Raw genomic sequence first — 26673 nt, 5'->3', positions numbered from 1 at the left:
TTTAAGACTACATAACCTTGAATTTCTCTATCACTATTTCAGGATCCGGTGGAGATATTATGCTGACCCAGACTCCTCTCTCTGTTCCTGTCACCCCTGGACAATCAACCTCTATCTCCTGCAGGTCCAGTCAGAACTTCCTATGCAATGATAGAAACATTCATTTGTATTGGTTTGTACACAAGCCACGCCAGTCTCCACATGTCCTAATATACTGGGTTTCCAACCAGTTCACTGGGGTCCCAGACAGCTTCAGTGGCAGTGGGTCAGGGACAGATTGTACACTAAAAATCAGCAGGGTGGAGGCTGAGGATGCTGGAGTCTATTACTGTACACAAGATATACAATATGCTCCCACAGTGTTGCACCCCTGAACAATAACCTCCTACCTGCTTGACCCAGCTGACACATGTGCTGCTGGTCTGGCAGCAACTCAGCAGATGCTCTGAGTGTGTGAGAGGAAGATGCTGGGGACTCAGGGAACAGGGTGCAGCTGAGGGCTGTGGACCATGACTGCCTCAGCCACAGCTCAGGTCAAACCCATTCATGGCCCTGTCAGCTGCCACAGCCTGGCCTGGCACATGGAGGTCAGGAGCAGAGGGGTCCGGGCACCTACTGAAGAACCAACAGGATGAGCATGAACACTGCCCATTGAGCAGGACCTGAGTCCTGGGCAAGAGTCTCGCAGAGAATCAAAGGACTTGACCTGGAGTAGTAATTCAGCTTTTGGTCAGGAATTTATTTTATGCACATTTGTAATAAACTTTGGAAATAAAAAGGAAACTATGAGAAGACAGAAAATAGAGTAGAAAATAGAGAAGAAGAGGTAGAACAGGAACCACTTACTGAGCACTTCACCAAAAAGGCTCATCAGAGAGCTGGGCCTGAGGAAGGAAGAAAAGAGAGGGAGAGATTGAGATAGAGAGCAGGGAGAGATTGAGTTGGGGAGAGGAAAGGGGAAGGTCTTCTCTTTGAGGGGGTTTGAACTGCTGGTGAATTGTCTACCTCCAGAAGGTTCTGGGCAGAAGGAGATTAGATGTCATGAAAGAGACCAGGAGGACCTGAAATAAAAATGGATATGCTCTAGAATGGAAAAGGTACTGGGGACAATTCATCTTCAGTGTGTGAAATCACTAGGTTCTTCTGTGAGTGTTGACAGTAAAGATCAGCTCAGTCATGTGATCTGTCCAAGGGATCCTGCAGATTCCTGGGACCTGAGAGTTCTTGACTGTCTCCAGGAGACCTCCCAGCATTGTGATTGGTGACTCACAAGAGATAAACAAATAAACAAATACCTAGAGGACTCCCAGTGTCTTTTTTCTCTTGGGCCCTGCAAACCCTCCAAGGAATAAATCAGAACTTGTGACCTGTCAGGACAGAGGAGGCAGGAAACCTCAGGGCTATGTGAGGAGAAAGCAGCCAGGGCAGCACAGAATCCCTGACCTGCGTCCTGGAAGGAAGTTGTGTCTGAGGCTGAAGCTCTGTGGGAGGAGCACTGTGGAGCTGCTGACTGGACACTCTGCCATGTCCTCAGTCTGGAGTCTGCAGACAGGGAGACTGAAATCTGTCCCTGACCCACTGCACATGAACATCATTTGGATACCAGGTGCCAGCGTGGATGCCCAGGAGAGGTACAGCCTGGGAGCCTCTCCTGGTTTCTAGTGGTGCCAGGCCAAGTAGTCCTTCTGCTCAGATAAGAGACTCTGGCTGGACTTGCAGGTGATGGTGACCATGTCTCCTGCAGACACAACCAGGGAGCCTGGAGACTGGGTCATCACCATGTCCCCACAGGCACCATTACCAGTGACCAGGACAGGCCTGGGCTGTGGGCACGTTGTCCCTGAGGCTCTGAGCAGCACTGCCCACACCAGAGCTCCAGGACCTGGCTCTACAGCCACAGCCAGAAGGCTGCCCACCATCCACTCCTGGGGAGTCCTGCAGGACCCCCTTCAGGCAGGGCTTGGGGCTCTCAGCTAGACTCAGTGAGAACCAGGACACTGCACACCACCCTCCCAGGACTGCCAGGAGGGCAGCAGGCTCTGAGTACCTGGGAGATGGAGAGGGAGCAGCAGGACTTCCCTGGGCAGTGGGGCTGCCCCCACCCTGCCAAGGGTGCTCTTCCAAAGAGCATGATGGACAGGGGAAGGGCCCCAACCTGCCTCAGTCCAGCCTCACTGCTGAGCAGCCATGGGGACCCTCTGAGGAGGCAGGGCCACCCCAGCCTCTCCAGTCCTCACACGTGCTTCTGGAAGGCCCCAGAGGCCACAGAGTCGGAGCTTCCTGCCTCCAAACTCAGAGGATAACTTGAGTGGGAATGAAAACAACAGAAACAAGACAGTGGAGAGTCCTGACAGATGTCAGATTTTGATCTGTGAAAGCATATTGAAAAAGAAATTATAAAATGACATGATGGACTAGGACATGAAACTAAAAATTAAAACACATTAATCAACTAAATATTATTGACACCTGGGGTATTTCACATCCAAGGCAAATTATTTAATTTGCTGTGAAATTTTACCACTAAACCAGAAATATTATTGAATACCAAATATGCTTTAATTTTTTCAGTTAATCCATTTGATCTCTCTTTTTGTTATCCCATACAGACAATATGGTGAAATCATTTTCTTAGTAATAAGAATTAAAAAAATTCTTTTAATCAGACTCACACTTCACCTGGGACTTCTCAGTACTGCAACATGAGACCACACAGTCCCAGAACAGAGGAAGTTTCTAATGTCCCAGAGAAAGTATGTGAAAGATCAGCAATTCCCTGTACCCACTGCCCACCAAGCTGTCCTGCCCTCTGGACATTGTCAAACTGTACATCTTTGCTTTCTTGCTCCTAAGATGAGCTCCAACCCATTTTCTTTAATTTCTTTTTCCTCTGCTAATTAACATGAGGTAGAAGGGAGAATTGAGTCTCCAGAATCCAGAAGGCCACCATGCAAACACACCTGCTCCTCACAGGGCTTGGAGGGAGGCTGCACACTCAGGGCAGGAGGACAGCCACAGATGCTTATTGGTACAGAGAAACCATGACAGGACCTTAGCTGGTCAGGGCCCTCAAACCACGTTCCACACTGTGGAGAGGGTGTGTCAGTGACCTGGGCTGTCTGGAAGAGAAATTCAGCCTTGTTGACTATAAACAACACAAGCCAGGGTCTCCAGCTTGGGAGGACAAAGGCTGAAACTAATGTCCCTGTGCAGTGACCCAGAACCCACTCCCAAAAGACTCCTCTTGGAGTAAGGCCCAGGATTGCCTCAGGGCAGATGGAATCACCCTAATACCTAGAGAGAGTGGCCTCAGTCCTACTCTAGCTCAGGGAACTACAGGAAACCAGCAACTGGCTGTCCAGAGTCTCTGACATGAACAGTACAGGGAGGAAGAAATTTTTGATATTTAATGAGAAACAACTAGCTGAGTGCAGAGGCTCACACCTGGAATCCTAGAGTCTTGGGAGGCTGAGGCAGGAGGACCATGCATTCAAAGCCAAACTCAGCAAAAGTCATTCCCTAAACAACTCAGTAAGATCTTCTCTCTAAAGAAAATACAAAGAGGGCTGAGTGTGTGGCTCAGTGGTCGAATGACCCAGTTTAATCCCTGGTAAAAATACCCCTGAATGAAAAAAGAATTAACACAGAATCCTCCCTTGTCCACTCTGCCCTGGGTCTCAAGGGGTTCTTCTCTTGGGGAGTATATGGATGACACTGTTTGTCACACACATGGACTAGGACAGAATGTCCACCAGCTCATAGACCTACCTCCTGGGAGTTTCACACTCACTACCTCAGCTGGACATGTCCCTTCTCCTCTGGCCTTGGGCAGGGCTGCTGGAACTCCAGCTGAAACACAGGTTTCTTTCCCACCAGCATCTTTTGACACTTTTGCTCTTATTTCATTCACCTGTGCAGGAAAAGATGATGTCTGACATCATCTTTGTATTTTCCATGTAACAGCAGAAAGCAGAACTTGAACCACCTGAACTCCATGCTGTTTTTGGAAGAAAATTCAAAGTTCAATACTTGTGAGGTGGCACTTGGCCCCTTCTCTCCTTAGCTGGGAGGGAGCCAGCTGGGTGGCCCTTCACTTTCCAGAGGCTGACCTGCAGGGCACCTCCATATTCTTGGGTCTGAGCTGTCTTAGGGTGGCAGGCCTGGGGCACCATGACCCCCATAGAGCCAGGCTTCCATGGTGGAGCATCCCGCCCACCCCACAGCAAACCTGGGCTGGAATCCCTGGTGAGGACAGAGGGGATGAGGAAGGGGAAGGAGGAGGAGGGTGAGCCCTGGGGGCCCATTCTGCACATGTGTGTTCTGTCTACACAGGGCATGAGCAGGACTTGTCCTCCAGGATGGGGCAGGTGAGGCTGATTAATGTGAGAGAGACGATTCCAGAAGGAGCTAGCGACAAGGCTCTTATCAACAATGACACATAATATGTGGGGGTAGGGTAGGTGAATTCTACAGAGGCTCCTGTAGCTCACAAAATTTGAATTCTTTTAAAATGTGAATAATTCACTGTATGAATTAAAATCACAAAATCATTTTGCCTAAAATAAACAAAAAAGGAAAAGTGCAAAAATTTGTCTTAAAGTTTATATATAACTTTGCACTGCTCTGTGATTATTTTTAGGACCCAGCAGGGATGATTGAGCTGACCCAGCTTCCTCTTTATGAGTCCTGTCACCTCTGGACAGTCAGCCTCCATCTCCTGCAGGTCCAGTCAGAGCTTCCCACACACTAATGGGAAAATCTATTTGTATTGGTGTGTACACAAGCCAGGCCAGTCTGCCCGGGGTCTAAAATATCAGGGTTCCAACAGTTTACATGTGGATCCAGATCCAGTGGCAGTGGGTCAGAGATGGACTTCACACTGAAAATCGGCAGGGTGGAGGCTGAGGATGCTGGGCTGTATTACTGCTGGCAATTTTACAATATCCTCCCACAGGGGTGCAGCCCCGAAGAAAACCTCCTGCTCTGGAGACTCAGTTGTCACATGTGCTGCTCTCTGGCACAGGGAGAGTGATCTTGTAGGGAACTCCTAGAGGTCCCTTTGCACTTGGGAAAGCTGTTCATTGTGAAACTGAAATACAAACCTAATCACAATCACCAAAATGACTGCAATAATTGGTAGAAGGAAAATCATGGAAATGACTTGTTAGGTTAGCACTCACACTCACATTTCTCTTATTCTTCCAGGATTCAGCTCAGATACAGTGAAGATACACACCCAGTCACCTGCCTGTCACCCCTGACTGCGTGCCTCCATCTTGGGAAGGATAGGAGTTGGAAAAGTCACTCATAAGTCACCAAGAGTAAGGAAGGTTGTCCCAGGTGATGAAGGCGATTCCTAGATAATATGACTCCTACTAAACACAACCTGTTTTTCATGAGTATGAAATTCATATGAGATGAGAATATTTAGGTATGTGGAAGAAAAAGAATTCACAATTGTTTAAATATAAAAGGAATTTTCTGAGATAGTAATTTTTCATATATTTGGAATACCAGGATGTGAAGGGAAAAAAAATGAGGCAGGGGGAATCTTTGATAAAAATGAGGAGTTGGGTATCCCTGCTCCTGGGAGGAAATGCTAAAGACTCTGCTCTTGGAGGAACAACCCTAATGGAGACATGGAGAGGGTTGAGGTCGGACATGGGAAGGCATGAATTAGTGGATGCACGTGAATTAACACTGACTGCATGAACAGTGGTTAACACCTGTGCAGATTGAGGTTGAGAGATGGAAAAACAGTGTGTTGGCAAAAAGAGGCAGAACACACACAATTGAAAGATGGCACTGTGTCCTAAACTGGAAAAATTCATCCCCATAGCGCTTGGGAGAGAAGCCAGAGCTTGTGCCCACGAGGCAGCTGCCTACCACTGACTACCACCCCACCACACCCTCAAGACTAACCCTGACCAGGACCTGGGGAAGCCACTGCCCAATTCCCCACTCACGGGAAGAGGGGAGAATAAAAGGCTAACAGCTTAGCTGCTGGTTGGGTAATATTTTACACAAAAATGCAGAGTGCATGCAGAGAAACAGTGAGAAGTTTAAAAAAGTGATTTCAAAACTGTATTGTCTACTGGCTGCATAAAGCAATGCTGGTTCCCTGGGTGAACACACACAGTCAAGTACCTTCCCTAATATTAGCATCGTACAAAGAAGGTCCATGGATTGAATTATTGACTAGTTTCTAAATCGTCAAAGAAGTGTAAGAGTGCTAATGCATATGACTTATTTCTTTTTTTTTTTTTTTCCTTGTCAGGTATTTTTTTTTCTTTTTTTTTTTTTTATTTTAAACAAATGGGATACATGTTGTTTCTCTGTTTGTACATGGCGTAAAGGCATACCATTTGTGTAATCATAAATTTACATAGGGTAATGTTGTTTGATTCATTCTGTTATTTTTTCCCTTCCCCCCCACCCCTCCCACCCCTCTTTTCCCTCTATACAGTCCTTCCTTCCTCCATTCTTGCCCCCCTCCCTAAACCTAACTCTAACCCTAACACTAACCCCTCCCACCCCCCATTATGTGTCATCATCCACTTACTAGCGATATCATTCGTCCTTTGGTTTTTTGAGATTGGCTTATCTCATTTAGCATGATATTCTCCAGTTTCATCCATTTGCCTGCAAATGCCATAATTTTATCATTCTTTATGGCTGAGAAATATTCCATTGTATATATATACCACAGTTTCTTTATCCATTCGTCAATTGAAGGACATCTAGGTTGGTTCCACAATCTGGCTATTGTGAACTGAGCAGCTATGAACATTGATGTGGCTGTGTCTCTGTAATATGCTGATTTTAAGTCCTTTAGGTATAGGCCAAGAAGTGGGATAGCTGGGTCAAATGGTGGTTCCATTCCGAGTTTTCTAAGGAGTCTCCACACGGCTTTCCAGAGTGGCTGCACTAATTTGCAGCCCCACCAGCAATGTATGAGTGTACCTTTCTCCCCACATCCTCACCAACACCTGTTGTTGCTTGTATTCTTGATAATCACCATTCTAATTGGGGTGAGATGAAATCTTAGGGTAGTTTTGATTTACATTTCTCTTATTACTAGAGATGTTGAACATTTTTCCATATGTTTGTTGATTGCTTTTAGATCTTCTTCTGTGAAGTGTCTATTCATTTCCTTAGCCCATTTGTCGATTGGATTATTTGTATTCTTGGTGTAGAGTTTTTTGAGTTCTTTATAGATTCTGGAGATTAGTGCTCTATCTGAAGTATGATTGGCAAAGATTTTCTCCCACTTTGTAGGCTCTTTCTTCACATTGCTGATAGTTTCCTTTGCTGAGAGAAAGCTTTTTAGTTTGAATCTATCCCAGTTATTAATTCTTGCTTTTATTTCTTGTGCTATGGGGGTCCTGTTGAGGAAGTCTGGTCCTAAGCCGACATGTTGAAGCTCTGGACCTACTTTTTCTTCTATAAGATGCAAGGTCTCTGGTCTGATTCCGAGATCCTTAATCCATTTTGAGTTTAGTTTCGTGCATGGTGAGAGATATGGGTTTAGTTTCATTCTGTTGCATATGGATTTCCAATTCTCCCAGCACCATTTGTTGAAGAGGCTATCTTTCTCCATTGCATATTTTTGGACCCTTTGTCTAGTATGAGAAAATTGTATTTATTTGGGTTTGTATCCGTGTCCTCTATTCTGTACCATTGATCCACCTTTCTATTTTGGTACCAATACCATGCCGTTTTTGTTACTATTGCTTTGTAGTAGAGTTGAAGATCTGGTATTGCTATACCCCCTGCTTCACTCTTTCTGCCAAGGATTGCTTTAGCTATTCTGAGTTTTATATTCTTCCAGATGAATTTCATAATTTCTTGCTCTATTTCTGTGAGGTACATCATTGGGATTTTAATTGGAATTGCATCGAATCTGTATAGAACTTTTGGTAGTATGGCCATTTTGACAATATTAATTCTTCCTATCCAAGAACATGGGAGATCTTTCCATCTTCTAAGGTTTTCTTTAATTTCTTTCTTTAGTGTTCTGTAGTTCTCATTGTAGAGGTCTTTCACCTCTTTTGTGAGATTGATTCCCAAGTATTTTATTTTTTTCGAAGCTATTGTGAATGGGGTAGTTTTCCTAATTTCTCTTTCTGAAGATTCATTGCTTATGTATAAAAATGCCTTAGATTTATGTGCATTGATCTTATATCCCGCTACTTTACTGAATTCACTAATGAAATCTAAAAGTTTTCTGGTGGAATTTCCTGGTTCCTCTAAGTATACAATCATATCATCAGCAAATAGGGATAGTTTGAGTTCTTCTTTTCCTATTCGTATCCCTTTAATTTCTTTGGTCTGTCTAATTGCTCTGGCTAGAGTTTCAAGGATGATATTAAAAAGAAGTGGTGACGAGAGAAAACCCAAATCACTAAAATTCGGAATGAACAAGGAAATATCACAACAGACACGACTGAAATACAAAACATAATTAGAAGCTATTTTGAAAATCTATACTCCAACAAAATAGAAAATTTCAAAGACATCAACAGGTTTCTAGAGACATATGAATTGCCTAAACTGAACGAGGAGGACATACACAATTTAAATAGACCAATTTCAAGTAATGAAATAGAAGAAGTCATCAAAAGCCTACCAACAAAGAAAAGTCCAGGACCAGATGGGTTCTCAGCCGAGTTCTACAAAACCTTTAAAGAAGATCTCATTCCAATACTTCTCAAAGTATTCCATAAAATAGAAGAGGAGGGAACCCTCCCAAACTCATTCTATGAAGCCAATATTACCCTGATACCTAAACCAGACAGAGACACATCGAGGAAAGAAAATTTCAGACCAATATCCTTAATGAACATCGACGCAAAAATTCTCAACAAAATTTTAGCAAATCGTATACAAAAACATATTAAAAAGATAGTGCACCATGATCAAGTGGGTTTCATCCCAGGGATGCAATGTTGGTTCAACATCAGGAAATCAATAAATGTAATTCACCATATCAATAGACTTAAAGTCAAGAATCACATGATTATTTCAATAGATGCAGAGAAAGCATTTGATAAAATACAGCATCCCTTCATGCTCAAAACACTAGAAAAAATAGGGATAGTGGGAACATTCCTTAACATTGTAAAGGCCATCTATGCTAAGCCCATGGCTAATATCATTCTAAATGGTGAAAAAACTGAAAGCATTCCCCCTAAAAACTGAAACAAGGCAGGGATGCATATGACTTATTTCTGAAAAAAAAAAAAACAGAAACAGTTGTTCTTTTCTTTTTCCCTTCAGAGTTTGCCCTATTAAAGAGATGTTTTTGAAGATTCCACTTTTCTGTACAGGAAAAATAACCTTCAACACATCACCTACTTCCAGGCCTCCTTTCCCACAGCTCAACGAGAGGCCATGGGCTCTACATGGTGCAAAGACAAGAGCAAAGAGCCTCCCCAGCCTGGGTCCCTGCATGACTGTGTGGAGCAGCCCCTGCCTGGCCCTGGAGGACAGAACCTGAGCAAGATTCTGTGGGGCCTCCTGTGACATCTGGGCGTGGTGACCCCCACACTCCCTGAGTGCTAGGAACCCACAAAATATACCTGCATGACAGCAGTAAGAGACCAGGTTCTCCTGTTCACTTCCTATAATGCTGCTGTCTTACAAGGTAAAAAGGTAAAATTAAATTTATGATTGAAACATAGATCAGCCTTTCCAAGCCTGAGGCTATGGTGAGGATTTTTCAGGTTCACGTGAACATCTTGTGGTCAAGAAGTGGGACATCTTAGCACAGAATTAAGTGAGAGGAACCTGAAGGTGAGCCCTCTGGGTGTCCCCAGGATCCTGTGCCCTCTGCTCTCCACACTGATGTTCTACATGTCCAAGAGGACAGCTCACCCACCTGTCCATCTTGATGACACAGACACTCAAACCCAGAGGGAAGATCAGAAACAGCTGTCATGCCTGGGAACCAGGGAAAAGACCAGAGCAGAAATGTCTAACCAGGTCACTTACCGAGTTCAGGAGAGCTGAGGCCAAAACCAGGAGGCAGTTGCTAATCTCCTGCCCCATCCTCCTTCTCCACTACCGAGTCTAGAAAAAGAGCAGGAGAAAAGACGTCTAACATAAACTTTTATAAAACTCAGAATTTTTTCTCTAGATGTTTTCGGCTGGGGCTTCTTGGTTTTTCATCAGAGTTCGGTGTAAAGTGAATACATATATTCCTCTCCCCACTGTGGTCTCTTGGAGAAGTTTGAAGTTTAGTTTGTAAACTTTGATGTTTTCTCATAACACATAACAATATTTGTTACTTTTTTCCTATATGTGTGTGTGAACTTAGACATGACACTTCTTCTATGAGACATTCAAGTGAAAGGTCACTCCAGAAAGATGCTCCATGAAGTCAAGTGGCTTCATGGTGCCCAGGTTCACAGCAGCTTTACCCTCCCTCACTTAAGAAGGAAACAAAGAAACTTTCCCCTAATGGCAGCATTAGCAGTAAGACCAGAGTCTACACAGCATAGGAGCCCACAAAGAGCATTGCCCGGTGTGCCCTGCGCTCTCCAGGTCAGGAGCACGGTCCAGACACCTTTTCATGCAGGTGCCCCCTGAACAGCAGCAAGATCTGAAGGTACCTTAAAGCAGCATGGCTCCCTGGGCCCTCTCCTGGGCAGGACCCCACACAGCACTCTCACCTGAAGGTTGCTCCTTCTTCCAGGAATTTACCCTCCTCTTTCTGAGGCCCTCCTGTGGTGCTGAGCCAAGCTGCAGAGCTGCTTCAGCATCTCAGGGTGTTGAGCTATGCAGAGCCCCACCCCTCACCAGTCCTTTGTCTTCATCTTTATGTAGGAAATGGGCTCACACAAAACATGTGACGTGACTTGGTCCATCCTATGGGATTCCTAGTGCTCTGCCCTCATGGAAGACACACGCCTGACAGCCCAGGGCAGACAGCGCCACACACTGGTTGCTCTGTGCACTGCAGCAGCTTGCTGTCTGCTGCTGAGATTGTCTTTAACTACCAGCTGATCACTCTTCCCTCACCTTCCATCCCCAACTGGTGACAGAGGAAAAAAATGCACAGGTGGAAGTATCTTTTGAAACAAAATTCCACAGTCCAAACACTTAGACATATCAATAAGGTATTGATATGTCTTTCTGTATAATATAGATACTGTGTTTCTGAAAATTTTCACTTGTTTAATATTGAAATGGTTTGCATTCATTGAAAATTTTCAAGATTGCATTAACATATAATGTTGCAAATATCAACATTGGGGACCTTCTACAAATGGGACTGCAAGGTAAATGCCTCTGTGGCCTCAGCCTAGTCTGGAGCATGTCCTAGGATGCCAAGGGCACAGGTGAGTTCCAAACACCAGAGAACCTGTTTTCATGAAGGGGAGACTGGCCTGGGATTAGTTCCCTTCGCATGGAAGGTGCAGGGATTCTGGCTCCCCCAGGGAGGGACTGCAGGTTAACACCCCCAAACTAGACTCCTCAGGAGAGAGTTCAGTGCACAGGATGGTCACACAGGAGACTGAGGAAGGAGACTCCAGGGACAGAACCTGATAAGAAACACCACCAGGCAGCAGCTGAGATCAGGTCTGATCACTGCAACCACCTGCAGAGCTCACTGAAATCCAAATTTAGAGGACAGGATCCAGGTCACCTTCTACTTAGCATGTGGGAGACACTTTCTTTGATGCCCAGAATTGCAAAAAAGAAAAAGTAATGCCATTTCCACCCTCAGCAGAACAGCCTCCTCTGACTCTGGGATCTCAGATCCAGGCAGTAGGAGTTGACAGAGCACTCTGTGAGGTTCCAAACCCAGAGGCCAGGGGTGGGAACTGCAGGTGTCAGCCTAGGAAAAGGACAGTGAACTTCTAAGCTCAGTGAGAGACCTTCAGGGAGATTACACAGGGAAGAATGTGTCTTGTTTGGGGATTTTGTTATTTATTTTCATCTTATAAAAAATTGGCTGGATCTAACTTGCAATCCTTCTGTCTTAGCACCTGCGTCACTGGGAGTCTAGGTGGACCACCAAGCTCAGTGGCTTTGTTTTTTGAAGATGATTCTGGCTACTTTGTGAAGGAGAATATTATGGAAAACCATTGACCATCATCTCTACATTTGCTTCCCTTGAAATGTACATAACCAAAAAAGTTAGTGATTAATAAGAATTATAGTGTGGGACAGAGACTGTGTGACATAATTCACAGGTGCTATTTCATTACTTTTTGGCAATTCTCAAAGAGAGATGACATTACTCCCATGTTTCAGAGGAGAAACTGTGGCCTGGGGAAAGTGACATAACTCACTCAATGTCACATAAAATCCTTCAGAAGCAGACTCAGGATTCTAATTCTTACTTGGTGGTTGCTTTACTGACCATGCTATGTGACCTGCAGCTGGGAAGAAACCTGGGTCCACAGGAGGCCACCAGGCTGACTGCAGGGAGACTAGGGGTCTGGTTTCAGCATGTGACATCAGGGTGAATCCACAGGAATCTGAAATGGCACCAAGGGGGCGTGAGCCTGCAGGTTCATGGTGGGAATCCACAGGTGAATTCACCAAGACTGAGGCCTGGGAGGCCAGCCTGGGAGGCCACTGCATGGCTTGTTCCCCACATTCCCAGGCTGCACACCAGCCTTGTTCAGGGCTGGGAGGAGGATGGGCTGGTCCTGCTGAAGACAGAAAGAGAATCAGCATGTGGAGGCAGACAGGGGACTGAGGCTGGGAGGCCATGGAGCTCTGCCAGGGAGCTTGAGGCCTGTGCTGAGGGCAGTGAGCACCTGTGGGTGGAGGAGAGAAGCAGGTCATGTGCTCACTGAGTATTTAGTACCTGGTGCAGCTGACACTCCAAGAGAAGGAGGAGGACATTGTGATTACTGTGTTGAGGACGGTTAGCCCTGTATCCTCTCCTTACCTGGAATCAACTGATCATATTAAGAATTGAATCTGTGAAACAATATCCACTTCAAATATCCAACAGAAATCCAATCATGATGATAAGTGATAAACAGCAGTATGATGTGGACAAGTTTCTAAATCGTTGGCCCAAAAACCAGTGTCCTAGCATCAACACGTTCCCCAGGTATTCCATCAGGAATTTTGAAAAAATTTCTTATGAAGAATTTTGGAGGTGTATACAAAAAGTTGTCATTACAGTGGCAGAGACCACCCAACTAGACTGTCCCTCATCATGGAAGCCCTCACATCTGCATATGTGGAGAGAGGATGGATCATCTCATGACATGAAGGTTTGATATGAGAGCTGCTCCAATACTGCCCCTGGAGGGGGCAGGAGCCACACTGCAAGCAAACTGGGCAGCTTCCAGGAGGGTGGTGGTGAAGGCCAACAGGAAATTGGGACCTTGTCCTACAACTGTGGAAAGATGACTCTACCACAGCCACATGAGCTGGTAAAAGACCCTGAACCTCAGCAAGGAGTGCTGTCCACTGACGGCTCCATTTCAGTCTTGTCAGGTCTGAGCTGAAAACCCAGCCTGGAATCCTGAGGGACAGAACTGTGAATGAAGATTTTGTTTAATTGTTGTGAATATATTGCTCAGCAATAGAAAAGGAGGACAGATATCAAGCTGCCACATCTCAACAGGAGGATCAGAAAATGAAACACAAGAAGCAATCAACACACGTGGCTGGTGGCTAAGAGGATGCTCAGCTCTCTGCTCGGCTGTGTGGTCAGGTTCTGCCTTCTTCTGCCATACAGGTCCTCCCAGACCATACACACTGACACAATCTAAGGTGAACTCATGGATAGGAAGAAGAGGGAAATGATGACATTTTCTGGTCAGTGCATGGAACTGGAGAGCATCATGCTGAGTGAAATAAGCCAGACTCAGAAAGTCAGGGATCAAATGTCATCTCTCATGTGCAGAAGCTACAGCAAAGGAAGGACAAAAGGGGGGAACAGATGTCATAAGGACAGAGGGAAGAACAGGGGAGAAGGAGACAGAGATGGTGGGCTGGGCTGGAACTGGAAGGGGAGGAAATCTTGAATGGATGTGACCATATCACACCTTGCACATGGACACAGATGTTAAACAATCACAGTGAATTCAAGTTCCAGCTGTAACTACAACATACCAATGAGAAAGAAGTAGATAAATAAATGGAAGATGAGGAAAGAAGAGAAGGGGCATAGGAGAGGGAAGAAAGAGGGAAAAGGAAGCACTGGGGACTGACATGGAGCAAATTAAACCCCAGGCCTGTAAGATGTGTCCCCATGAACCCAACTATCATGTAGACTGTCATGCAGAAAAAGAAGCATTTTAAAATTAAATAGGGCAATAAAGTAAATTGATGGTGAAGGGAAATTTAGTTACCTAGAAAATATCCTTACAAATAAATCCAGTATAAAACATGAAAATAAATTCTGGTACTTAGATTTATTCTGCCCCTTGGACACCTCAAGGGCACAAAACGAGGGCCTCCTGGTACATGGCTTGAGGAAGTTCTTAGGGAAAGGAGAGGACAGCCAAGGAAAGCTGCCCAACCTACTTTCCAGCAAGGTGTCCTACACTCTGGAAATTTCTTAAAACCTGAGCTGTCCCTGTTCCTGCTCAGTGAGGACCAAGTCATTTTCTTTCATTTCATTTACTTCTGCCCATTCAAAAAACACATGAAGAATGGGCTTGGGAGAACCTGTAAACAGGCCTGCTCCTCACAGTGTCCAGAGGGAGGCTGCACACTCAGGACAGGAGGACAGTCACAGAGGTTCATTTAAACTAAGAGATACCGTGACAGGGTCCCTAGCTGATTGTGTCCCACACATCATGTTCCACACTGTGCAGAGGATGTGTCAGATGACCTGGGCTGTGGGGAAAAGCAGCTCAACCTTGTTGGCCAGAACAACACAGGCACAGTCTCTCAAAGCAAGGGAGGAGGAAGTCTGAATGTAATGTCCATGTACAGTGGATGCAGCCACCATTCACAGAGAGCTCCTTGGAACAAGGTCCAGGAGAACATCAGTGCAGATGGAAACACCCTGAGACATGGAGAGCCTGGACCCAGTCCTGTTTTAACACAGAGAATCTCCTGTTACACCCAGGACTTGTGAAACCTGGGGCTCAGGGTCTCTAACAAGAAAGAGCAGAGGGAGGAAGGAATTCTCTAGCATCAATAAGAAGAAACTAACATACAAACTTCCCTTGTCCACTCTCCCCAGTGGCCTCAAGGGGTTCTTCTATTGGGAAGTGCTTAGATGACTCTGAGTGTCACATGCACAGACGTCACTAGGACAGAATGTCCCCCAGTTGTGGACTTGGGCAGGGCTACTGGATCTCCACCTGAACACACATGTTCCTTTTCCATGAGCTTCTTTGGGCTCTTATTTCACTGACGAGGCCAGGAAAAGATGACTTCTACACAGACATTCTTGTATTTCTCTAGGTAACAGCAGACACTGGAAGATCTGCATCTTCCTCAACCTTATGCTCTGGCTAGAAGAAAATTCAGAAGATCAATAATTGTGAGGTGGGTCCTATCATCATGTGACCTTAGATCAGAAGGGGACAGCAGAGTGACCAATCTCCTCTCCAAGGTTGACATGTAGGCCAGCTCCACATCCTTGGGTCTGTGCTATCTTAGAGTGGCAGACCACAGACATCATGACACCCCACAGAGACAGGCTTCCATGATGGGCCTCCTGTCCACACCACAGGCAGCCTGGGAAGTTTCTTTATTGTATTTCCTCCCAATGTAGAAGTCACTTCATGTCCCTGGGCTTAAAAGGCCCCACCCTCCCTCACTCTCTCCACCCCACCACCCACCAGGGCATTTGCATGCTGCTCCCTGGGGAGGACCTGCCTGCAAGGCTGACATAAAAGCTCAGCTCTAACCTGGCCTTCACTCACCAGGACTCCTCAGTTCACCTTCTCAAAATGAGGCTCCCTGCTCAGCTCCTGGGGCTGCTGATGCTCTGAATCCCTGCTGAGGACAGAGGGGATGAGGAAGGAGAAGGGGGAGGGAGGTGAACCCTGGGCCCCCATCCTGCCCTTGTGTGTTCTGTCCATGTGACAGGTGAGCAGTTCTGTCCTCCAGGATGAGGTTGGTGAGGTTAATTAATGTGACTGATAAAATCCAAAAGAAGCATAGACCTAGGCTCTGATCAAGATTGTCACATAGGAAAAGGAGGAGACAGTAAATGAATTCCAGAGGTGCTACTTTCACTTAAACAACATGAGTCCTGTTTAAAAATTAATACTTGTGTGTATAAACCAAAATTAAAAGTAATTTTTGGGAAGAAAGAAAACAAAAAACAATATATCTCATAATAATTGTACATAAACTTGCATTTCTCTGTCACTCTTTCAGGATCTATTAGGGATATTGTGCTGAACCAGACTCCCCTCTCACTGCCCTTCACCCCTGACAGCCAGCCTTCTTCTCCTGCAGGTCCAGTCAGAGCCTCCTACAGAGTAAAGGAAAAACCTATTTTTATTGGTTTTTACAGAAGTCAGGTCAGTCTCCACGGGGACAAATATATCAGGTTTCCAACCAGTTCACTGGGGTCCCAGATAGGTTCAGTGGCAGTGGGTCAGGGAAAGACTTCACATTGTAAATATGCAGGGTGGAGGCTCAGGATGCTGGAGTCTATTACTGCTGGCAATATTTATAATCTCCTCCCACAGTGGTACAGCCCCAAACAAAAACCTCCTGCCTGGGTGGCCCAGCTGCCACATGTGCTGCTGGTCTGGCAGCAGCTCAGCAGAAGCTCTGAGTTTGTGAGAGGAAGATGCTGGGGACTCAGGGAACAGGGTGCAGCTGAGGGCGGTGGACCACAACTGACTCGGCCACAGCTCAGGCCAAGCCCATTCATGTCCCTGTCAGCTGCAGCAGCCTGGCCTGGCACGTGGAGGACAGGAGCAGAGGGGTCCAGGCACCTCTGATGAACAGACAGGATGAGCCTGGACACTGCCCATTGAGCAAGACCTGTGTCCTGGGCGAGACTCTGGCACAAGAAGGTGATGGTGTAGGGAAGGTCTAGAGGTCCCCTTGTTGTGTAAATGCTGTTCTTTGAGACATTCTGACTCAACCCTAATCACGAACACCCTGAAATGTCTCGGACTGCAATAATTAATAAAAGGAAAATCATGGAAATGGGGTTAGTGATTGAACTCAGTCTTGTGCTTCTCTCTTATTAGTCCAGGATCCAGCAGGGATGTGGTGAGGTGCAGACTCCACTCTCCCCACCTCTCACCCTGGAGTGCCCACTCCATCTGGGAACCATCAGAGTGGAAAGGCCACTTGTGGGATCTCAAGCTGGTGCCCTGGTGCCCTGCAGGTGCACATGGATCAAACACTGTCTGAACACTCAAGCTGCAGGAGACTAGAACACCACCGCCTTCATTCAGGACATCAGACAACACCACCTACAGATGGACCTGAATAGAAAGTGGACACAGGATGAGGACAGGCCAGGAAATATGCCATCACCTGTGTCTAGAGGTATACAGTTAAGGAGCTGCAGAACAGCCTGTGGAAGAAGGAGCACAACTGAAATGGTTATTATGATTTGTCCACTTGATTGGATTAAGAGATGCAAGCTTGATTCTTCTGGAGTGGGTTCTTGATTGCTGCTGAGACTTCCTGAGGTTATCAGACTCTGCTCCTTCACTCTATGAAGTTAACTCTACTAGTGATTCTCCAGGGCATTTCCAGAAGGCTTCAGTCTCAAAATGGGATAGCACCATTGATCCCTCTTGATCTGAGGCTTCAACATCCTGTGCTGCACAGCTACTTGTTCCTCCAGCTCTCCAGCCTTCTGTCAGCCACTGGGGACTATGCAGAATCTGGTTGTGTAAACCATTACAATAAATCCACTTTTTATAATCATACTTCCTCTTGATTCTCTTCTCCTAGAGAACCCAGAGTGATATCGTAATGGAGATCAGAAGAATGTGTGGAGTATGGAAATATCATCACGAAGCCAAAGGCCTTCCCCTGGAGTGGTCATTCAGCTTTGGACCAGGCCTTTATTATTATGAAATTGTAAAATAAACTATGGAAATAAAAAGGAAATGATGAGAACAGTGGACAGGAGTGAGGAGAAGAGGACACGGGCCAGAAGGGAGGGCAGAGCAGGGAACAATTTAGAGTGCACTTCACCAGAAATGCTCATCTGAAAGACAGGGAATGAGGAGGGAAGGGGAGATAGAGGAAGGAAGAGGGGGAGACAGAGGGAGAGAGAGGCAGAGAGGGAGGGGGAGAGAGAGAGAGATGTCAAGGGTTTGAGCTGCAGGATGAAGAGTTACCTGAGGATGCAGGTGAAGGTGATCACAGGACAAGAGGGAGACCAGGAGGACAAGGAATCAAAATGGACAAGGTGCAGATTGGAGGAGGCACAGGGGAGAATTCATCCTCAGTGTGTGGAAGTCACTAGGCTCTCCTGGGAGGGTGAAGACTGAAGACTGGCTCAGTAATGTGATGTGTCCATGGAAACCTGCAGATTCTTGTGACCTGAAAGCTCCAGACTGTCTCTAGGAGACCTCCCAGCATTTATGCTTGAGGACTCCCACCAGATAAATTAATAAATAAATAAATACCCAGAAAAGACCTGTCTCCTTCTTTTCTCCTGCAAACCTTCCAAGCAATAAGTTAAACCATGGGACCTGTCAGGAGACAGGAGGCAGGAAAGTTCAGGGGCCTGAGAGGAGAAGCAGCAGGGGCACAAAAACTCACTGACCCTCATCCTGATGAGAGGTTTGAGTCTGAGGCTGAAGCTCTGTGGGAGGAGCACTGTGGAGCTGCCCACAGGAGCACTCTGCCACATCCTCAGCCTGGAGCCTGCTGCTGGGGAGACTGAAATCTGTCCCTGACTCACTGCCCCTGAACTTTGATGGGCTCCCAGTGGCCACGTGGATGTCCAGGAGATGAGCAGTCTGGGAGCCTGTTCTGGCTCTGCTGCTGCCAGGCAAAGTTGTCCTTCTGGTTGGATGAGAGACCCTGGCTGGACCTGCAGCTGATGGTGACCATGTCTCCTGCACACACAGCCAGGGAGCCTGGAGACTGGGTCATCTCCATGTCCCCACAGGCACCTGCAACAGGAAAATCAGGATTGGCCCACAAGCATACACACATACACAAGCAGAGACATTTTATCATATTTACTCTGAAATATCATTTAAAATCCATTTTCCAGGGGTTTTGTGAGTCAGCACATAATTAGGTTCATAATGGAAGTCGCCATTATTTCCCAGGACATTTTTTATTACATTTCAACTCTATAAAAATATTAGTGTGAATCCATTGAAGGACTTACATTCCTCACCTGAGACCCAGAGTCACAGGGACATGCACACATGAGACTGGGACACCATCCTGCAGCCCTGCCTGCCTGATGCAGCTCAGGTCCCATTGTAAAGTCCTCCTTTAAAATCTGGGGGCAGCTGGGCCTCTGCAAAGCCATCAACAGATATGGAAGAAAATTGCCTGGAATGTGGGTACTGGGTTTAGACTCTAAAACTATTAACAGGCAGCTGAATCAGTTAAGGAGTGTTAAGTCACCTTTCCGATACCCCAAATTAAACTCTGGGTCCTATTGAAGTGGAAGACAAAGGATTTATTCTGGCCAGGGCCAGGGAAGCAGAAAGCAAAGAACTCTACCATCTCCTACAACCCCATAGAGGTGACTGCACTTAAAACCTGGAACCTGGAAAACATCAAGAAATGGGGGAGGGGATGGCAGTTACAACCACACATCACATAAAACATGTTATCTCAGAAATCCTCAGCACACGTTCAGAAGGGCAAGCTGACATTTCACAATTCAAAGACAAGGTGGTCACAGTGCAAGGGGGAAGTGGGGAGGTGTTGGTATCCATGGGAGTGGGCTCATGAGGAAAGGGGGTCATTTCAAAAAGGCTGAAAATGGCGTGAGATTAGCTTAATTTTCAAATCAGCCCATAACATTCCCCTCTTTGCCAGAAACTATCAAATTTTTGACTCTTCATCTATGTTCGGTACAGGGCAGTAATAACTGTGCATATACATAAGCTTAACAGAAGAGAGGCGTTGCTTAGTGAATTTAATAGGCCAGTTTAAGCCAAGGGCCAGTGAGCATTCCCTGAATCATCAGGACAGCAGGTCCAGCTAGGCCTGTAAGGCAGTGGTTACCCAGGGGATCCATTCCTTTCTCCTTGCAACCAGGACTCATTTGTTTTAGTTCCTGATCTCTCCTGTGTATGTTTTCTCTCACTTTGGCAAGGGAACTTGTAATAACTCCAGATTTGTTGATAGAAACAGCAGGCTTCTAGGGCCACACCGAGTCCTCCTTGGACATAAACAATAGGTCTAGGCCCTCCTGTTTGGAAACATGACCTTGGCCAGAGATTGAACTTGTTCATGAAAATGGTGAAGGGCTTGTTCATTATGGACCAAATCTATGTTTACCTCTTGGGTTAGGTGAGAGAGCCCTTGGTCCCTGTGAATAGCCTGGCTGTATAAACACCAGTCGACTCATTGCACCCAACCTGATTAGGGCTGGAATGAAAATAGGAATGGCCCTTTTGACACTGTGATTCATATATTGGACATTTCCAGTTGAGAGGAGATGAGTTCCCTCTGCCCCCTATAAACATAAACCTGGGTGACCCATATACATCAACACAAGAAGCTGGGCTGTGAGTAGGGGAAATGCAGGGAGAAACCCAATGCCAAGTGCAGACCAAGTCCCATTGGGAGCAAAATAGGATACCGTCGAGTATCCAGTAACATTATAGGAACAAATCCCTGAGGGGAATTTGATCCCAGATTTACCTTGGTCAGGGAAGATAAGACACGGGGTGTTTCCTGTCAGCTAACCTGGGCTGAGGAGTGGTCCAGGAAAACACAGTTAGGTTAACATTTGGTTAGGGGCATTCAAGTTGACTTGACCCTGACATAATTAATGGGTTTGAATTTGAGACACAACCAACAAGCATTGGTTAGTGCAGGCCCACACTGGTTACTAACCTCTTGGACAGCATGTAAAGTGGAGAATCAGTTGGGTCCTGGGGTTGTTTTCAGCCCAAACTGAGAGCCAACTTGAGTCATTAGGTCCACCTCTAAGGTGGCTATTTCGAACTAGACTTAGAGGGACATTAAAAATTAAAAGGATTCCTACATTGACGTGAGGGGAATCATCAGGTCACACACAAACACACATATATATAGTGCCTCTTCAGGGGATAAGGATTGCCATTAAATTGGAGAAGAACATTATCCAAATATACCTTAAAAAAAAAAGTTTCATCTAGGACTGTCCGAACTGGCATAGGAATTGATTCACTTGAGCTAGAATTCCATGAGGAGAAGACATGTTAAATTTGTACCTGGGGAGATCTGTAACCTGGGCCTCAGGATTTTTTTTAAGTTTCATCTTTAAAGAATGGATGGGGTCTCAGTGAGTGATCCTTTCCTCTGTAGGAGGTGACTTCACAAGCTTCATTTGGATAGGATGCATCCATGCAGTGAGTCCATCCACCTTTATGGCCATCAGGTGGTCAAGATGATGGAGTAAGGTCCTCTCCAGCTGAGTGTCATCCTTGCTTTTGGAATCCTTTGATGTCTCCTGGAACAAGTGTTAGAAACCAGTGGATCCTCTGTGTTGATTCTCAAGAAAGAATTTACAAGGCTTTTCTTGTATCTACTGAAGAGATTAAGGTAGTTCACAAGAGACTGCTGGCTGACTTCAGCCACATTAACATCAGACACCCAGGGGAGCAAAGGGGTTGGCTCCCATACAGGATTTCAAAGGGAGAAAGAATTGCCTTTTAAGCGTGTATCAGGCCCACAAAAGAGCAGCAGGTAAATGTCTGGGTCACCTAGCACCTATCACTTCTACATAGAATGTCAGTTAATTTGTTCTCTCCAAAATGAGTTGTTGTATGTAAATCCAACATTAAGTTTTTTTTTCCAAAAAAGTCCGCTATCATGAGTCTGGAGTCAGACATCATCCACCAGAGCTCTGATTCCTCTCCCACTTCTCATTAGCCTTCTCTTCTTCTGGTTAATAGTGTGGGAGGGAAGGAAGGCTGGTGTTGGGATATGAAGCAAAGGCAGCATGGTGACTGGTTCTGGTTTAGAGACCAGAGCCAGTCATTAAGAATCTTGGCTGACTGAGCTGTGTCCTTAAAGCACATTTGTAGCCATTTTGGAAGGTTCACAACTACATCCGGCCATTGTTCCCCATATGGGAAGTAGTCAGAATGGCCAGGTCTACGAGCTGCCATAATCCAGACCTTCTGGACAATTCAGGAGTCCACAGTTCCCATTTGGCCATCCACATTGGAGTGGGTTACTCTAATTCACATAGGTTGGAGGCCTCCCTGTGATAAAGGCACCCCATAATCAACATGGAACCCTGGTGAGAATGTGCTAACATACACTCCAGGTGGTCAGATGCACAGAGAGACTGGTTAGATTCCATGGTAAAGCTGATGGTTAGAAAAAGGCAGAAATATGAGAAACTGACAGAAAAATCTAACCAGAAGTGAGACAGTGAGTGACTGATGTGACCCAATCAGGGAGAGAAGGTTTTCTCCCTGGAGCAACACTGAGGGAGCAGCTTCAGAGACAACTAGACAAACATTCAATCAACTAAAGACAATTTTCCCAGAAAAACAGACACTCTCTCCTCCCACCGTCACAGCCTATTTATCAGAGGGCCTGTGCCAAGCTGGCCCCTTGTCAGAAAACCAACTAACTGAAACACCCTCAAGGTTTTATGATCAACCTAGTTGACACACCACTGACTTTCCATTAACTGAAGTGAAACACCACAGAGGATTAAGCACCAATCTAGTTGAGACACCTCTGGGCTTTACATTCACACCAAACAGAGAGAATAAATAAGGAACCTCCCAGCACGTAGTCTCTTCTGTCTCCTCTTCATGCCTGGGATAGAATCAGTCATCATGTTGGAACCAAACTACAGAAAAACCACAGCATAACCACAGTGGAGGACACTCCTCTGTGTGTGTGGATTTAGGTTCCTGGGCAGCACAGAGTCACAGTTTGGATTTTGGCCTATATCTTCATGTGGCCTCCAAATGTTAAGGAGACTTTCCAATAACTCAAATAAAATTCTGGGTCCTTTTGAAGTAAATGACAAAGGATAAGTTTTGGTCAGGATCAGGGAAGTAGAAAGGAAATAGTTCTGTAGTCTCCAACACCCCCATGGGGGTCAACTGCCCCTTAAAAACTGGAAAACCACAAACAAGGGAGGAGAGTTGTGGCAGTTACAACCACAGGTTACATGAAACATGTTTACTCAGAAATCCTCAGCACATGTTCATAAAGGGAAGCTCACATTCCATAAGTCAAGGGTATGGTGGTCAGTGTCCAACGGGAGTGCAGGATGTGTTAGCTTCCATGCGAGTGGACTCAGGAAGAAAGGGGGATGATTTCACACAGGATGAGTTGTCTGAACAAAACAGGGTCAGCTTAGCTTAATGTTCAAATCAGGCAATAATGAGCTTCTAATGTAATTCAAAAATAACTTGAAAAGTACTCAGATTCCAAATTGTAAAGCTTACATTATTAATACTGATGAAACAATAATACATGCTGGAAAAACCAAAATATGTAAAGAGAAGAGGAGAGAGAACAAGGGAGAGAAGGAGACAGTTGAGGAAGAGGAACAGAAACAATGTCTTGAAAATACTAAAAACCAGTTTTCAACCTAAAATGCAGGAGCCAGACAATTGAGGTTTCAAAAACTTTTCACACAAAACCTGGAGAACACATCATGGGTCTTTGCACAGGATAGGAAATGACCCCATGACTCTTCCAGACAAAGGCAGGTGGAGGCACAGGAAGGACTCAGTTGCAAGGAGGAGGTAAAAGAAGGAAAGACTGACAAAACTGTCTTCTCTTCTTTAAATTCTTTAATATTTATTCAACTGTGTGCTCACAACTATACCAGGGCAGCATGCGGTGTGTAGCATCCAAGAGTCAAACGCCTGACAACAAGCACAATTGAAACCCCTTTCCTGCAGAATCATGGGGCAGAGAATGCTGAGAGGAAGCTCCAGGAAGGAGGCCTCCAGGGGAGAGTCAGGAACAGGCTCAGCCTCCCAGAGGCCCTGCGCCCTGCCTCCCGATTCCACTCCAGCTGTTCAACACTCTGCCTCCTCACAGGACAGAGCTCTCCTGTTCCCAAGCCAGTGCCAGAAAGTATTTGTGAGTGACCTGAGAGGCCAGGACACTGAGACTCTTACCTGCTGACCACTCTGTGAGAACAGCTCCAGGGGAAGCCAGAGGACACCTGGTGAGGACTCTCAGGCAGCCCAGGGCAGGACACGGTGAGAACCCCAGGCCCTGGCCAATGGCAGCATCCACTGACCAATGTAGGGGAGGCCCCTGGGGATCCAGCAGAGAAGTCTCTCCATGCTGCACCTGTGGCTCACATCCCACACACCTGAAGACACACCTGGAGCCACAACCAGGAAGCCACCCCTGTTTCTTCACTCACAGAAAAAGCAGGGAGAGTGAAAGACTAATGGTTTACTTTGCTGGTTGGGGCAATGTTTTACACAGAAAAACACAGTGTATGCAAAATAATAGTAATAACTTTAAGAAAGTTGGCAAAACTACAATTTTGACTGACTACATACAGTAATCAGGCTTCACTGGATGAACATACACAAGGAAGTATGGGCAAAGTATTATAATCTTACATAGGTTAGATTATATGAGTTTTTCAGGCAAAATACAGATTTGTTCTTTGTTATCTATTCTGTAGTTTGACTTGCTAAACTGTGATTTTTATTTTTTTAAGAAAAGAGTTTTCCTCACTGGTAAATCTTTGTTCAAAAAGTCACTCACTTTCTGTTGTTCCGTCCCAGAGCATAGTGACAGGCCATGGGTTCCACATGGTGCATACACAAGGGCACAGAGCCTCCCCAACATGTGTACACCAGAATTTCTTTATCCTTTCAGGTGTTGAAGGACACCTAAGTTGGTTCCATAGTTTAGCTATTGTGAGTTGAGCTGCTATAAATTTGATGTAACGGTATCAATGCAGTATGCTGATTTTAAGTCCTATGGATATGAACCTAGGAGTGCGATGACTGGGTCAAATTGTGGTTCCATTTCAAATTCACAACAGCCTCAAAAATATTTGGAAATCAATCTAACAAATGGAGTGAATGACCTCTAGAGTGAAAACTTCAAAAAAACAAAGGGAGAAATTGAAGAAGACCTAGGAAGATGAAAAGATCTGCCATGCTCTTGGATAGGCAGAATTAACATTGCTAAAGGGCCATACTACTGAAAGAAATATACAGATTTAATTCATTTCTTATTAAAATGCCAATTAAATTCTTCATAGAAATAGAAAAAGCAATCATGAAATTCATTTGGAAACAGAAGAGAACCAGAATAGCCAAAGCAATCCTTAGCAAAAAGAGTGAAGCAGGAGACACCATAATACCAGACTTTAAACCAGACTACAGAACCATAGTAACAAAAACAGCATGGGATAGGCACAAAATCAGGTATGTAGACCTGGTTCAAAATTCAAGACACGGAGACAACTCACATAAATGCGGTTATCTCATACTAGACATAGTCACCAAAAACGTGCATCGGAGAACAGATTATCTATTCAACAAATGGTGTGAGGAAAACTGGAAATCCATACACAGTAAAATAAAATTAAACCCATATCTCTCACCCTGCACAAAAGTCAACTCCAAGTGGATCAAAGACTCAGGGACTAGAACAGAGAACCTGTGCCTAACTGAAGAAAAAGTAGGACCAAATCTTCACCATTTTGGCTTAGGAACTGACTTCCTTAACAAGACTCCTGAAGTGCAAGAAGTAAAATAAAGAATCAGTAAATGGGATGGAATTAAACTAAGGAGCTTCTTTATAGCAAAGGAAACAATCAATAACATAAAGACAGAGCCTAAAACAAGGGAGAAAACCTTTACTGCATGCACCTCACATAGAGCATTGATTCCCAGGATATATAAAGAACTCAAAAAACTTAACACCAAAACAACAAATACTCAATCAATAAATGGGCTAAGGAACTGAACAAGAACTTCACAGAAGATGAAATGCAATCATTTAACAAATGAGTGAAAAAAATGTTCAATATCTCTAGCCATTAAAGAAATGCAAACCAAAACTACACTGAGATTAAATCTCACTCCAGTGAGAATGGCAGTCATCAAGAATACTAGCAACAATAGATGTTGATGAGGATGTGAGTAAAATGTACACTCATACATTGCTGCTGGGACTGCAAATTTTGAAAGTAGTATGGAAATTCCTATAATTCCTAGTATTTAAGACAAGGTTACTTGTTTCCTGTGGCTTCTCTGCCCTCTACTAGTTGTTAATAGACATAGTGTCGTCAGGATTTTCAAGTCTGGGTCCCAGTGAGTCTTCATTGTTAATCTTCCCTGCTACTCATGAAACTGACCCTATGGTGTCCACCACTAGGACACCAGATGTTCCCTCATATTAATTATCTTTCCTCTACTTGAGGACAAATGACTAATAGACAACCAGAGATGGAAAGAGAGATTTGTTGTAAGAGAGTTAAGGAGAGGCCTCTGAGATCCATGATGGATGCTAAGGGTGTGTCTCTAGGAGGCTCCTGAGCATGCAGTGGATAAAGGCAGGTTGGGTGGAGCCAAGCCTCCTGGTCTCCATCTGTCAGTGCAGCCACCTTCCTGC

This window comes from Sciurus carolinensis, chromosome 13 (assembly GCF_902686445.1).
Source record: "Sciurus carolinensis chromosome 13, mSciCar1.2, whole genome shotgun sequence".
NCBI classification, from domain to species: domain Eukaryota; kingdom Metazoa; phylum Chordata; class Mammalia; order Rodentia; family Sciuridae; genus Sciurus; species Sciurus carolinensis.
This window is presented reverse-complemented; position numbering follows the sequence as displayed.